Genomic DNA, 16,802 nt, shown 5'->3' with positions numbered 1-16,802 from the left:
TGTCAGGAAGTCATTTCTGAAAGTATTTGTCTGGCCACTGCCCATGCCCAACACTCCCCATCGCCTTCGCCATCACCGCCGCCGTCGGCTTCACCGTCACCGGCGCCGAATGCTGCGTCCACGCCGGGACCTGCCACTTCCCGCCACCTCCATATAGCTCCTGTCCCTCATGTCACCACCCACCCTTCTGCCGCCGTTAAACGCCCTAGTGGCACCACCACCTCCTCCGCTCCCAAAAAGGCCCTGCCCCGTCCTCCTTCCCCCCCCCCCCCAGGATGCCATGGATGTCTCTCCGCCTGGCCCTGCTCCCTCTGCCTCCTCCTCCTCGCCCCCTCTCTATACAAATACCTCTTCTCCCATCCCGATCCTTCCCTTCTCGAGGCCCGGAATCTCTCCCTCCTCCTCTGCCAACACTTCCCTGGTGCCCCCATCTCACTCCTCACTCCCAGACGGTTCAGTTCTCATCTCCTCCACCCTTCATACTGACATCCTCTCTCGCCTCCCCATCACCCGTTTTGTCCCAACACCTCCCTTACCCCTGCTCCTTTTCCATCTACTACCCACCAACCCCAATCCCTGCGTTGCCCGCCGACCCTCACTGCCATGATCACATGGCTCAGTCCGACGATCATGGAGGAAGAGGTGCTGGCAGAGCTCAAGGGGCATCCCACATTGGAGGTGCGGGCAGTCCGCCGCATTTTTAACCCGGCCAGCCCGCCATATGCGGGTTTTCGCTGAGGACACCCCCTCCATTGACCATCTGAAGGAGGGTGCCCTCCTCTTCAACCAGCGCTATAAGGTCGACCCCTCCCGTTCCCCTCCTCAATCCCTGCACTGCCAGAGGTGTCTGCGCTATAACGAGCAGCCAACAGCCTTGCCACGAGGCCCCCACCTGCCCACATTGTAGGCAAGCGCACCCTCCGGCAGTGCCCTAACCTTCAATCTGCTCCCTCCTGTAATACCTGCAATCTCCCCCATCCCACCTACTCTCAAAAGTGTAAAGCCCAACCCCCTCCGACCACTCCTGAACTCACCATCCCTGTCCATGCTCTGGACGCCCCCACCCCTCCTGGCAATTCCCTTCGTCCCCCCTCCCCACCGCTGAGGATATCATCAGGTTCCTCACCATTGTCCTGCAAAACGTCCACCCTTTCCAGCGCCCTCACACCCTCCAACAGGTCTCCCTCGCCGCCCATTCCACCTCACAATGTATGCCACCTACTCCCACAACCAGGCCTATTTCACCTTCTCCCATCCTGATACCCTCGTCTAAATACCTGTCATGGCGCGACAGCACCGTATCCTTTTCAGCAACATCCGCTCCCTTCCCGCCAACAAGAATCTCTTCCTGCACACCCTTGCCACCCACCACGTGAATGCCTTCCTCCTCAATGAAACCTTCCTCCAACCCCACCACATCGTCCACACGTCGCCCTACCTCCTTCACTGCTCCGATAATCCCCTCCGGATTGTGCGTGGTGGAGTTGCTATTGGTCACCACCGCCAGATCCCAGTTCGGCTCCAACCTCTCCTTCCCGATCCCACCGAACACCTGATCCTTAGTCTCTTCTTGCCCGGACTTACCGTCGCCTGCGCCACCATCCATGTCCGCCCTAACGCCCCTATTCCCTTCGACTTCCTCTCCCACATAGCCTGTAACTTCTCCTCCTACATGAACGCCACCGACCTCAACATCCATAGTCGTTCCGCCGCCCAGTTACGGCGATGGCATCAGTTCCTCTCCTCCCTTCAAGGCGACCTCATCCCCATCCCCCAGCACACACGTCCTGAATCCAACTCCACTCCCGATGTTATCCTTTCCTCCCCTAACCTCCTTGGCCGCATAACGGTGGATGTCCTGGAGCCTATTGGTAGCGACCATCTCCCTGTCCTCCTCACCGTTTCAGAGGTGGCCCCCGCCCCAACCCTCGTAATGACCCTTCCCAAAAGTACGTACATGACTATTCCCCTGCCAACTGGAATGCCTACCGGGGTACCCTCTCCACCCTGGTCGATAGCCACCCCTTCATCTACCACCACCCTGACGATGTAACCCACGCCGCCTCCTTTCTCCAGCAGACCTTGTCTGAGGCCATGGAGGCCCATGTCCCTACTGTCGCCATCCCCACCTACCTTACCCCCACAGGCCTCCTCCGTGAATCCCGCCATCTCTACCGTGCCTTCCTCCACATGCGTGACCCAAACACACTACGACGCCACCGGCAACGCCAGTGACACATTTGAAATTTGCTCGTGGCTAAGAAACGCCGGGACTGGCGACAGACATGCACCCATTTAAATGCAACCCTACCTATAAACTCGTCCAAGTTCTGGTCATCCATCGCCTTACCGGAACTAAACCCTCCCCCTACTATCCTCCATGATGATCACCCCTTCCATGAATCACCCCTTCCCTGACACTCTCAGTAAGGCCAGTCACTTTGTCTCCTACTTCTCCAATGTGCTTTCCATCCCCGATGATCGCCAGTTCGATTACTCCCTCTTCCCGGATATCCGTGACCGAACTGACACCTCTGTCCATCCCCTCGCACCTGGTTTCCAGTACTTGGACAACATTGCACACACAGAACTCAATGCCCCTATCACTACACAGGATCTCATTGCTACAATCCACACGAAACACAACACCACTTCTGGTCACGATCGTGTCCCCTACCATCACCTTCATGAAGCTCAATGCCCCTATCACTACACAGGATCTCATTGCTACAATCCACATGAAACACAACACCACTCCTGGTCACGATCGTGTCCCCTACCATCACCTTCATGAAGCTCCTGTCTCTTTCCTCTCCACCCTGGCCAGGCTCTACAATGTAGTCCCGTCCACCATTTACTACCCCGACCTGTGGAAAACCTCCCGTATCCTGATATTCCTTAAACCTGGTAAACCGCCGTCCGCCGTTTCCTCCTACCGTCCCATCAGTCTTACCTCAGTATTCAGCAAGGTCCTGGACTCTATCCTCACCCGCTGCATCCACCAGCATCTCCGCCAGCACCGTCTCCTTCCCGTTACCCGGTGTGGCTTTTGGCTGTCCTTCTCTTCTGATGACCTACTCATTAACCTCACTCATCTACCTTCTGAACACCTTAATTCCCGTCACTCTGCAATCTTCCTCTCCCTGGACCTTGAACGTGCTTATGACCACGTATGGCATTCCGGTCTCATCTACAAGCTCCAAACCTTCGCCCTTCCCATTAACTACGTCCGTCTGATCGGCTCCTTTCTCTCCCACCGTCCTTCCTACATCACCATCCATAACACGGATTCCTACGCCTTTTTCCCTCCGTCAGTGTGCCCCAAGTTTCCGTCCTCTCCCCCCTTCTGTACCTTTTATATACAGCGGACATGCCGCCGCCGTCACCCCCCATCCACCTTCTCCAGTTTGCCGATGACACCGCCTTCCTTGCCCTTGCCCCCACCCTGCAGCGCTCCCAACACCTTCTCCAATCCCATCTTGACCGGTTCACCGCTTGGTGCAACCAGTGGTTGCTCAAGGTCAATCCCTTGTAGGGATTGAACATCACATCATCTGGATACCTCATCTCCGCTCCATCCAAAGCCTGCAACCGCCTCTGACTCCTCTCTCGCCAGATATGGAGGTTAAATCCATCTACCATCCTCCACACCTACTAATCCTTAATCTGTCCCATCCTCTGTTATGCCAGTCCACCTGTATATCTGCCCCCCCCCCCAAATTCTATAAGTCCCTCCAGATCCTCAAGTGCCATGCACTCCACCTTGCCTTCCGTATATGCCTCCATTCCCCCACGCGAATCCTCTACGACCTCATTCCTCTCCCCCATCTGCTCCTATTCCTCGAACATATTCGCATACCCTACACCTCCTGCCCCCTTGATCCCTCTCATCCCCTGGTTTCTCCTCTCCCCCATCCTCTGCCCAGCCTTCACTGCTGTGTACCCAGTACCTTCCATCTCTAGACCCTTCATCTCCGCCGGTCGGAGTGGCCGTGCGGTTCTAGGTGCTACAGTCTGGAACCGAGCGATCGCTACGGTCGCAGGTTCGAATCCTGCCTCAGGCATGGATGTGTGTGATGTCCTTAGGTTATTTACCTTTAATTAGTTCTAAGTTATAGGCGACTGATGACCTCAGAAGTTAAGTCGCATAGTGCTCAGATCCATTTGAACCATTTTTGAACCTTCATCTCCTTTCCCAAGGTCGCTTCCATCAACTCCCCTCCTGGATGGTGCCCTCTCTGCCTCCATTTATTCCTCCTATCAACTCTGATCCTCATTTCCCCCACTTTGTGCTTTCCCTGGGCTCCCTCTTCCCCCCCTTCCATCCTGTTTTATCCCCACCTAACCTCTCTCTGCCTCCCTTCTCACATCCTCTGCCTTTCCCCACTACCTGACACGTCTGCCCAGTCCCCACTCCCCTCCTATGGGTCCTCGTCCTGCATCGGCTCCTTCCCCACTCCCCCCACATCGTTTTTTCCTCTCCTTTCCACCTTTTCTTTCCCGTCATCTGTCCAGGCTCCCCACATCTGCCTTCGGCTGTGGTATGTCATATTTGTGCCAACTTTTTAGTGAAGTGTTCAAGTGAGTGTCCAGTGTTGTGCGTATTTCCAAAGTGTTGCAAACAGAAATCATGCTGTTGGTGGGTATAAATTTTATATCTCTTGCGAACAGAAACCAGACTGTCTCTGTGTTTTTTAATTTTCTGTCTATTATCTTTCTGCTTCCTGTGTATCTTATTAGCATCATCAACCCTTTGTTTTATGTTTTAAGTTCCACAAGTTTCCGCCACTTTACCTTTTAAGTCGCCGATTCTATCGCCAGCCTTTATTATTTATTATCTTCATCTTTTTAAAACAAATTCTGTAGGCTGAAGAGCGGCGTACTAAGCTGTTGCCAGCCCGCCCACTTCAGTGGGAATCAAAACTCAATAAAGAAAAAATACAATAATAAAAAAAGCGTTGGTGGGTTCTGGTCGATGGAAGGCGACATAATGGAATGCGTGCCACCAGTTCAGCCTGCAGAAGATGGCAACACCCGTTGCAGTGCTCCAACATCGAGCGAACACCGTGGATGAAGCTGTTCTGTCCATTACGGCGGAGCGGGAAAGATAGCATTCATCTCGCACTGTGGCCTCCAGTACCCAATCGGCTCTGTGCACGGATCCTTTCTCTCTATTTCTTCCACATACGCTTCAATGTTGAAGCAGCGTGCGCAGCACGAGCCTTTATGGCACGGAACGACAGACCAGCACCCCGGAGACCAATTATTCCGCCCCGAGCGAACGCTCTTACATGCCGATATTCCCACGCTGTGATGTCGTCGAGGCAAAATGGCATTTGGTTCACTTTTCCACTTTGTTATGACGGCTCCGCATCGACTGAACGTTGCGTGACGCTGACGTGTCCAGTCACATAAAAGAGGACGCTGCTCGGCCTACCCACAAGCCACCTGTCTGCCATTTAAATCACTTATTATGGTTCCGCTGTTACATAAGTACTTTAGTTACTTTTGTCGTGGCGTGTCTCAGACCATTTCTTCTGAGTGTTTCACGTTTTACAAACAGCAGTGTAGCCTACATGACTGAACGAAAGAACAATCGACTGGCGAGTCGCTTATTGCCGGCCAGAGTGGCATGCGGTTCTAGGAGCTACAGTCTGGAGCCGAGCGACCGCTACGGTCGCAGGTTCGATTCCAGCCTCGGGCATGGATGTGTATGATGTCCTTAGGTTATTTACCTTTAATTAGTTCTAAGTTCTAGGCGACTGATGACCTCAGAAGTTAAGTCGCATAGTGCTCAGAGCCATTTGAACCATTTAGTCGCTTATTAAAACCTGGCAGTTGTCCAATCACTGTAATCAGAGCGTGCTTCTGTAGCAAATTATGATTCTAAATGTTGCACTTTCTAAATTATATGTACAGGATTATCTCAGCAAGTAAATTCAGTACAATTTCTTAAAAACACTAAGTTTTAAACCACCGTCTAGCATTTATGTAAACATTCAGCTACATCCCTTACGCTGTGTGTGGCAGCGGACTACGCATCTCCTAAAAGATGTTCACTCTTATTTGCTTGACGCAGGTAAAGGCGACATTTTACTGCGAACCCCCTAAATGGCTCTGAGCACTATGGGACTTAACATTTGTGGTCATCAGTCCCCCAGAACTTAGAACTACTTAAACCTAACTAACCTAAGTACATCACACACATCCATGCCCGAGGCAGGATTCGAACCTGCGACCGTAGCAGTCGCGCTACTGCGAACCGTTGGGTCTTTCAGTGTTGCTGTAGGTAGCGCTTTACCATTTCTCCCGTCAGTCGCGTTACACACACTCTCACTCTCACTCACATTAATACTGCGAGTGTTACGTCCAAGAAGCCAGTTTGTAGGATGTGTCGTCTACTACGCTATTCACAACCTCATTACACGATAGGTCTTTAACCATTAATTACAGTTAGTATTGTAGCACACTCTCTAACACCGGCACTCAACACTGGAGAAATAACCATTCCAAACTCCCATACCTCTTCCATTCCCGTTTTGATTCCGAATGCTCAGTTTCCGAGTCAATTTATGAAGCATGAAGTAGCTTCTGACTTTCTGGAATGTTTGGAACGTTCACAACGTCTACCTTTATCAGATGAGCTACAGCCGCTTTTCCAGGCATCAAATCACCAGTTTCTTAGCCCAACTGTATTACGAACTCAGCTAGTAAGTAAGACATGGATATCGTTAGAAACACTGAACTAATACCTGAATAAGTCAATGCGACAACAAACCCGAAACAGACGTTGTTGTTGGGATGGTTCATATCGAAAGGATAAAGGTGAACTACCACAAACTGTTTACCATCTATGGCAGAAGTGCAACGATACCGTAATGACTCGTTGGCCTCAACTGTTCTACTGATCTATGCTTGTGCTAGGCCAGTGTTTTAATGCTACGAGTCACGTAAAATTATGTTTTATAATGGAAATTCAAGCCTTTGTGGAAAGGCAGATGGGCATGAGACAAATTTTAAATAAACCCAATCGCCAGCTGATGTTGAGGACCAATAAATAAAAGGGCCGGGGTGGCCGAGCGGTTCTAGGCGCTACAGTCTGGGACCGCGCGACAGCTACGGTCGCAGGTTCGAATCCTGCCTCGGGCATGGATGTGTGTGATGTCCTTAGGTTAGTTAGGTTTAAGTAGTTCTAAGTACTAGGGGACCTCAGAAGTCCCATAGTGCTCAGAGCCATTTGAACCATTTTTGAATAAAAGGAAATCATCAGCTGGATTGGAGACGACGACACAGAAAGAACGAACATGTTGTGGTAGGGATATCACAACTTTTTAGGGAAGATATATTAGCTATACACACAGTCCCGTAACATTAATGTGGCCAATGTTCCAGGTCAAAGTGCAGTAACCACTCACAATGCGTACGTAGCAGCAGTAGCAATGAAGGTTATATAAAGCGTGTGTTACAGATCGGTGAGGGGGGGGAGGGGGTGGAGGACGCAGAAGCCTGTGCAGCCGTTGTCGTAAAGCGGAAACGGAGCGATTTATCTGACGTCCAGAAGGGTACGATCATTGGATTTTGGGCTAAAGGTGGCAGGATTTTCGAAGTGTGCTGCCGTGATTAAAGCACGGCAAAGTGGCGCTATCCAAAACCGGTTCCGAGGCAACTGTGGTGCACCACGGGCCATAGATGAGCAGGGGTGAACAACGCGTGCGGAGATGTGTGTGGGCGAATAGACGTGGAACTGTTGGGCAACTCACCGCCCTGATGATTCAAGGGATTCAAGAGTGTCTCTTCAAAGATCACTTAGCAAACATTGCTGCTACTGGGCCTTCGCAGAAGGCACCCGTGCTGATTACTGTTCATCGAAGGATGTAATTTGCACGAAAATACCGCAACTGGACGTCCGCTGAGTGGTGACAGGAGGTCTTTTCAGATGAATCACGTTTTACGCTCCATCGAACAGAAATGTATCAAAGCAACACCGTGAAACACTCTTGGGGAGGGTCCAGGCCGGAGGAGGAGAGAGATGGTCTGGGGAATACTTTCGTGGCATTCTCTGGGCTACCTCGACATTCTGGAACGCACAACAGATCAATACAACCACGCATCTGTATCCTCGGGAAGTACGTTCTCCCCCTACCATCCCCCCCCCCCCCCTACGCATTTTGTCTTTTCTCGGCATGGTGGCATTTACCAGCAGGACAATGAATGCAATGTATCACATAGGTCGCAGCGTACGTGCGTAGCTGGAAGAGCACCAGGGTGAGTTTACCGTACTCCTTGGCCACAAAACTCGCCGAATTTCCACCCAGTCGAGAATCTGTGGGCCACCTCCATCTGGCTGTTCTTCGCGCCTTGAACGATCAGTCGTAACAAGAAGTGCAATGGGAGGCGGCATGGCTCCGTACCAGTGTCGCCACCTTCTAGAACCTCACTGCAAAAGGGGGTTATTCGGCTTTTAATAGGTAGCAGGACAGGGTAGCTGAAGTACCGTTACGTTACAAGCTGTTCTACACAAATTATCCTCCAGGAGCAGGAGTGACAAGTAACGAAATTTTAAAGTTACTGACGAAACACAAAATACAGTATTATCATACACTGCAGGTATCAAAAATTGATGTATTTCAGAACCAGCGAAAATATGAGACAAAATAACGCAAAAATGTAACGAACAATGCTACTGACAAATTGAATTTAAAAACCAAGAAGTGACATCACAGCAGCCATTACCATAGTCACTGCCTGAAGCTGGCGGATAGCTCCACAAATTCCTTTTGATCAGGCGGAGAATCGCTAGCCTCTCAAAACTATAGGAGTTATATCTTTCCTCGACTAGACGATCCCTGTTCGTTGCATTTTATCTATCTCTATGTGTTGTGCCAGTTCAACCTAGTAAGAGTCTAACAATAATGATCAATACTTAAGAAACAGTCGAGGATGTTATTTGTAAGTTCATTTTTTTGATGAAATTGTTTCCACAGAATTGTTAAAATAAACTACATGCTGATATAGCATTTCCTACAGTTTGTGTTACTGTGTCATTTCACTTTAAGTCAATCGTATGATTTTTTTCTTTTCTTTGTTGTTATTTTCAACCCTGTACAAACAGGCAGGCTGTCAGCAGCATGTTACGCCGCTCTTCAGCCATAGAATAGATAAATAAACAACAGAAAGAATACACATAAGTTACAGAACGGTGGGTAATAAAACAGTAGACACATAAAGACAAACACGGAGCCGTTCACACTCGATGATAATCCGCACTACAAACTATTGACACGACGCACAAACACTGAAGATGTCCATGGCACAAGTGAACGATGGAGTGTGACGGTGAACACTGAACACTAAACACGACGGTACACACGAGACACTGATGGCGATGATCTCTGGCGCGCGAATGTCCACGTAGCGTGTGCGAGTCTGGGGACCTGCCAAGAGGGGAAGAAGGGTGAGGGGGGGGGGAGAGGGGATGACAAAGATGCCAATGGCTGAGGAGATGGGAGGAGGAGTAGAGGGACAGGGGAGGGGAAGCCTGAGGGAGGAGGAGGGAGAAATGGAGGAGGGAGGGAAGGAGGAGAGAAGGTAGGGAGGTTGGCCAAAGGAGCAAACACAGGAATAGGGAGGGAGGATCAAAGTTGGTAGGAGGGCTAGATGGGGGAGGGGAGGAGGGCATCATCAGGGAGCTGGCGGAAGCCACCTTGGGAGAGGGTAAAGAGGGTGGAGAGACCGGGTGGGACGTGGGAATACAGGCGCGGCAGTGGGCGGGGGTGGGAGGGGATGTGGGAGATAAGCGGGTGAGGGGAATTGAGTTTTCGGGAGGTGTACAGGATCCGAATCCGTTCAAGGAAAAGAAGGAGGTGGGGGAACGGAATGAGGTCGTACAGGATCCGCATGGGGGAGGGAAGACGGATGCGATAGGCGAGGCGGAGAGCATGGCGTTCAAGGATCTGAAGGGATTTCTAAAAGGTAGGGGGGGCGGAGATCCATGCAGGATCGGCGTAACAGAGGATAGGGCAGATGAGGGATTTATAGGTGTGGAGTATGGTGGAGGGGTCCAGTCCCCACTTAAGGCCGGAGTGGCAACCTAGGGGGCCATTGCCTATAACACGCAATCTCGTCTCTTACATTTCGAGAGCAATCTGAACAACTAGCGCTACACCAGGTTTTACGGCCTGAGACACTGCCCTTTCTGCTAGCCGTTCCACATGCCATATTTCGGCAGGATAACGCCCCGCCACATGTGGAGAGGAATGTGCAAGCATTATTTGAAGAATGACGGGCACCTCTGCTTCCCTGGCCTGTCTGTTCACCAGACATTCCGCCCACCGAACATGTCTGGGATATAGTCAGACGGCAACTCGTTCGTTCAGGTCGTCCTACAGCCAATGTCGGTGCTTTGTGGATGTCCCAACAGGCCGAGAGGCAGAGTAATTCCCAGCAGCATATTCGGTTCTTTGATTCCATCTACGACGCCTAACGGTTCTGACTGCAGCATGCTGTGGCTCTACTCCGTACTGACTTGGCACAGTCACAGCGTATATACTGATCTGCAATGCCAATCATTTGTGTAGTGTCGCTGGAATAAATTTCACTGTCATCACATCTCATGATCTTGGTGTTCCACTTTTTCCAAATAATAGTTAATATTAATGTTTTCATGTATTCTCCAAATATAGTTAATATTAATGTTTTCATGTATTCTCCAAATTTGAGTGATTTCACTTAATGTGAAACAACCGACTGACACAAGTCTATGACAGTTGCGGCATTTGCATCAATGACTGATCAGTCTTCAGATTTGAGTGATTTTATTTACATGGTTTTTCATCCCTTTCAGCTATGCATGAACCATGACTAGAGTTGTCACACGTTTAGAACCAAACAAAATATCTTTTTTTAAGGAGGGGTGATTGTATATCTGAAACTGAAGTACTAAAAAAATGTAATTATATACTCAAATAGAAATTTTTCGTTCTTTTCGGATTAAATATGAATTTTTGGTTATAATTTTTGGTTGGTTTTAAAAGATTAATAATTGTTTCTAAATTATAAATTTATGTCTAAATAAAGAAACACTTACTTCCTTATTTAAATTTATTGAACACCTGTATCTCTCTTCCCGCTGGTTTGCACCCGTTCTGGTTCTGTTTACGTAGACGTTGAGGTGACGTGAAAAGAAAGCATGTAAGATTCAATTGTTTTTAATTTTTTTGCGGCTTATCACTTGTTGTTCAAGCTTATACAGTCACTTACCGGAAGTAATTCTTTGCCGTAAATATTTGTATCATTCGTTAACTTTCTTTGAATTTCGGTTATTAATATAGCTTCGTAATATGAATAATCCTTGTAGATATTATAGATTGCATTGAATTTATGTTGATTAGCACTTTCTATCCACTCATTTGATTTCTTCCATCCCCATGCCATTGTTCTTTCCAGCATCCTAATCCATAATCAAAATTCACTATTAAGAAAACGCCTGTCATAAACATGAACGAAAAACTGAACTAAAACCAACTTATTGGCATTCCATAAAAATCAAATAAAAAAACGGCATTAACAATGACGACAGGCGATAACAGATTACAGGCAAGATAATGATCGGACAGTGGCAAGACGATCGAATGTCTCCGCGCAGAACTGATTGCGCCAGACTGCGCCGACTGTTTTCGTTCAGTTTCTCCCACAGACTGTTTCACTCAAAAACATGAATGAGTAGTTCAACCGGTAAGTAAACTAAAACTGAATGAGTCGATTCTTTTCCTACAGCCAGCTCGCTCAGTTATTTTCATTCGGTTGTTCCCATTACTACTGATGTTCTGGAATAAAACAGTGGCAGCAGACATGGTGTGTGCTAGCAACAGGTGTAGTCTCTGCTACTAGAGCGGGAGTGAGCTCCTGCTGTCGCGTGGGCAGACCTGAAGTCTTTTCCGGTATACGTACGCAACCAAGGGACTGGTGGCAAGAATCTGTAGGCTAGCCTGTTCTTACGTCCTTTTACATTCATAGCGTAGTACTTGGACGACAAACCGTTTAGACAACAAGAGAATAGAAGCTTTCGAGATACGGCGCTACAGAAGAAAAAATGGTTCAAATGGCTCTGAGTAATATGGGACTTAACTTCTGAGGTCATCAGTCCCCTAGAACTAGAACTAATTAAACCTAACTAACCTAAGGACATCACACACATCCATGCCCGAGGCAGGATTCGAACCTGCGACTGTAGCGGTCGCGCGGTTCCAGACTGAAGCGCCTAGAACCGCTCGGCCACTTCGGCCGGCCATCTACAGAAGAATACTAAATATTATATGGGTATACCACATAACTAATGAGGAGGTATTGACCAGAATTGGGGAGAAGTTTGTGGCACGACTTGACTAGAAGAAGGGATCGGTTGGTAGGACATATTCTGAGGCATCAAGGGATCACCAATTTAGGATTGGAGGGCAGCGTGGAGGGTAAAAATCGTAGAGGGAGATCAAGAGATGAATACACTAGCATATACAGACGGGTTTAGGTTGCAGTAGTTACTTGGAGATGAAGAAGCTTGCACAGGATAGGACAGCATGGAGAGCTGCATCAAACCAGTCTCTGGACTGAAGATCACAACAACAACGGGTACTTTTTTGGTATACAGTTTGATTTTTGTTCTTGGTTGATTGTTTTTGTCATTTCTTAGTACTTTAACAATATTTCAAGTGTTTAAAAGCGTCATGAGCTTAAATTGTTTGAAATAATGAAACAGCTTATTTGATGTAAACTTCAGAAACACGTTTCACAGAACATTGTATAAAATATTACCCTTTTCAAATAACGAAGCATAGGATTTGATACATGTAGAAACAAGTAAATAATGAAAATGTCCGTACTGATTTCAGTATGTCACAGCTTTATGTACACCACTGTTCATTGGGTACTATATGGTCTTACAATATGCTGTTTCTACGAACTGAACAGCACCAACTTTGCTTATACACTAATTACGCTAACAACATCAGTGTGAATTGCGCTCTCGTGAGGCCACTGGGTACGAGAAGCTCAGTAACAGATGCTAACGCATCCGTTACCTATGGGAATTACGATTTCCCATCGTCTCTCGCAAGTTTAAAAACTGGTGATACAAACAAGTACAAGAATTTTGCTGACTGGTGTGAAGAAGGATATTTCCTTTAAAAATTGAGATGTTGGCAATTGAAAATGTGTGACCTTTGTAACGCCTGTATAATAATTTATTACGTCGACGATCGCTCAAACATATAAAAAATATTCACGTTATAGGTCTCGGCAAATATTCGCCATCTTCGGGTGTGTTTGATTCACAAAGTGATTCATACAGATAAAGAAATGAAGAAACGCGATTTGAACATCATGAAGTCATTTAATGTTTGTCTGAAAGGATATACAGATTAATTGCAGAAGAGCAACTTGTGTTAACCAGTTCGGTATAGAAACAGCCAATTTTGCAGTAATCACTTTTTCATTTAACTGATGACTACCTTTGCATTACCTGAACCCATTTTCAAATCATCCAGAGAGATAAAGCAAAATTTTCCGAAATTGCAAGTCAAGACTTTACTTATACGTGTAACAAAGTCAAGTTTAAACATGAACAGTGACAGAACATACATATATGTTAGTTCCGTCACTGATCAAGTTTAAATTTGTCATGTCGGTTAGTTCTGTCGCTATTCATGGTTAACCTTGACTTTGTTCGACTTCTTTCTAAAATCTTGACGTGGTTTCTGTGTTCTTTCGGAAAATACTCCTTTTTCTCTCTGGATCATTTGAAATTTGGTTCAGATAACCCGAAAGCAGTCATCAATTACATAAGAAGCGAATGTTGCAATTCAGGCTCTGTCTATTCCGAAATTTGAATGAATGTAAATCATATCATTGCATCGCAAAAATCAGTCTCATGTGACTATATGATATACATTCACTCAACTGTTAAATGTCTATGATGTTCAAAGTGCTTAACTATATTTCTTTATCTGTATGAAGCTTTCTGTGGTTTACCCCTGGCGATACCAAGCAGGATGGAGGATTCTTTACGCCCATCTTTCGAAAATATTATTATGTAATCAGTTACTTTATACTTTCAAAAAAAGTATTTAATTTTTTAAATGATTTTTTGTACCAGATTCCAAAAATGTTTTAAATATTTCAGTTAAACTTAACCCAAAATTTAAACTCTCTGTAGAATATGTCACTTTCCCCAGCGAGTGTCACATTGAATCCCAATTCTGAGCCTTATTTACACATCAATATCTCTTTAAAAACTATGTTGAGAGTAAAATTCAACAGAAATTAACGAAATTTGCATTTCTGAAATAATTTTTGTTCTTTTCAGAAAGTCGGTAATATACATTATTAAGTGTCTTGTTACTGCTAAGAGTGTGCTAAATTTTCAGGTTCTGGATATTACTTAAAACTCAGTACCTTTTTTAAAGAGTATTTTGTTAATATAATTGAAGAAGAAATAACCAATTTGGTATTTCTAAAAAATTTCTTTAGGTTGCGTATAAAGCAACCTTCCCCCTTGGTAATGCGCGTTATAGAAGAATACAAAATGCCTTGCTTTTCTTAGCTTTACGTACACCTGAAGATGGAAGATATTTGCCGAAACTGGTAGTGCGAATATTTTTATTATATATTTGAGCGATCGTTGTAATTAATTATTATAAGAAGAGCATGTCTGCCTGCTTGTACCCTCACAGACTGATACTTCAGTATGACAGACGTAAGTGAAATTGAGCAATGTCAGTGTGGATTCAGTTTAGGGACCAGCATTGCTCAGGCACAGGGCACGGCCTCTGTACGACTTTGGTGGTACTGATTTTCAGCGACCAGCAAATCCTTATCAGAGTGGCTCGCGCTAACGCACGGATTGTTATAACGGAGACAGAGAAAGCAAACGAGACAGCGTTTATCACAGGCGGAACCCTCTGCTCGTGGCTCGTTACCAGTGAAAGCGTTACGTAATCAGGCGGGGGCGGCTGCTTCCGCCCCCATAGGACTAGCACGCTGGGGGCGGCGCCGTACAAAAGCCGATGCCAACCCGCCGCCTCCAGCAGTCGCAGCCATGCACTCTAGAGCACTAACTTCGCTGTCTCTACTGGCGGTACGTACCCGGCGCCATAGCCGTATCACGACTCAACCCTGTCGTCCACCGCACAGCACACAACACTAATTTCAGAACTCTACATCACTATGTTTTCAACCTGCACACAGCCCCGCACAATACCTTACCAGCTTCCATTTTAAGCTACTACAGGTTCCTAGTGAAACATTGCAGTTGTTACATAAAAGAATGTTCTTCTGCCTACGTTGTGCACTATATTTCCTCTTTTCCTTAATTATCCCTTTGACCTGGGAGACCAGTCATTTCTGTTCCTGGGTTTCGTGCTCCATTATCCTGCTCTCAGGCCCAACATCTCCATATCCCTGATGACATCATAATTCCATCTTGTCCGTGGCCTTCCTCGGCCCTTTATTCTGTCCACAGATATTCACAATGCTGCTCGTGGTAGTCTGTCCTCGTCCACCGTAATCAGATTCCCTGCCTACGTCAGTTTCCTTTGCTTAATACTTCAGCCAGTATCAGCTTCTGAGTGCTGGTCTGTAGTTCTTGGTTGTTTAATACCCTCTCTGATGACTGTGTGTCATCTTTGACACGAATATTTTCCTTAATATCTTTCTCTGAAGCGTTTGTGGCACTTGTTCACCTCTTTTTCATAATGTAAATGTTGCAGACGCATATAAAGGATGTTTCCGTAATAGTGTGCAAAATTGTAACAGTCATAGAAAATGCTGCACTGAACTATTTGTGGTGGGAAACCTGGGGTCGGACAAGCCAGCTAAAAGATATGAGAATACACTTATCTACAGCTTTGTCTAGCGTTACAGTTTTCCAGCTTATTTAAACTAACATGTGTACAAGTTTACGTGTACTGTGTCGTTTATTTCGGTGTACATTCTTTATTTCGTTCGAGGAAACAAGAAGGATGAGCCTGATTATTAGGAAGTCATGATGAAGCTTTTATTACTCTGCTTGTCCATAAGTTAGCTCTGTTGCATCATATTTACATTGTCCCATGACAAACGTGCAATGAATCAACGACAGACCCATTCACTACTCAGTGCTATTCAGAGACGTACCGTACAATAAAGTGGAGCAGTGCTGGTATAATTTCGCAGAACTCACTGATATGCACCTTGTGTGTGGAGAAGTACGTTGCTTTGCTCTCGCTGCTGAAAGGCCGTCCAGGAATCTTTTCCTAACAGGAATCATCCGTCACATTTCCGCGTGCTTGTTCGCATCCATCTGAGGGCAGTGATCTTAGTCCCCTTTATTATTTCCTATGGCGATTTCTAAAGTCACTTGCTTATGAGACGTGAGTGGATCCGGAGAAGAACGAATTGCCAGAATTGTAACTGCTTGTGATGTGCTTTGCAACACACCAGGGATATTTGTCAGGGCGCGGCAGGAACTTGTTCGCCGAATTCATGCTTGCATTGAGGTTAATGGCCGTCAGTTTCAGCGCATTTTGTAAGGTAGAGTACAAATGGTACGTACATTGTGTCGTCGATGGTATTTGTAGTTGACCGTAAATAAGGTAAATAAAAAAGTACAAAGTAATATGATTTTATTCCTATAATATCACAAAGTTGGCTTCTCCGGCAACAGGTTCCCTACGTCAAAGCCGGCCGGTGTGGCCGAATGGTACTAGGCGCTACAGTCAGGAACCGCGTGACCGCTACGGTCGCACGTTCGAATCCTGCCGCAGCCATGTATG

This window comes from Schistocerca cancellata, chromosome 9 (genome assembly GCF_023864275.1).
Source record: "Schistocerca cancellata isolate TAMUIC-IGC-003103 chromosome 9, iqSchCanc2.1, whole genome shotgun sequence".
Lineage (NCBI taxonomy): Eukaryota > Metazoa > Arthropoda > Insecta > Orthoptera > Acrididae > Schistocerca > Schistocerca cancellata.
The sequence above is the reverse complement of the archived record's forward strand: the minus strand, read 5'-3'. Positions refer to the sequence as shown.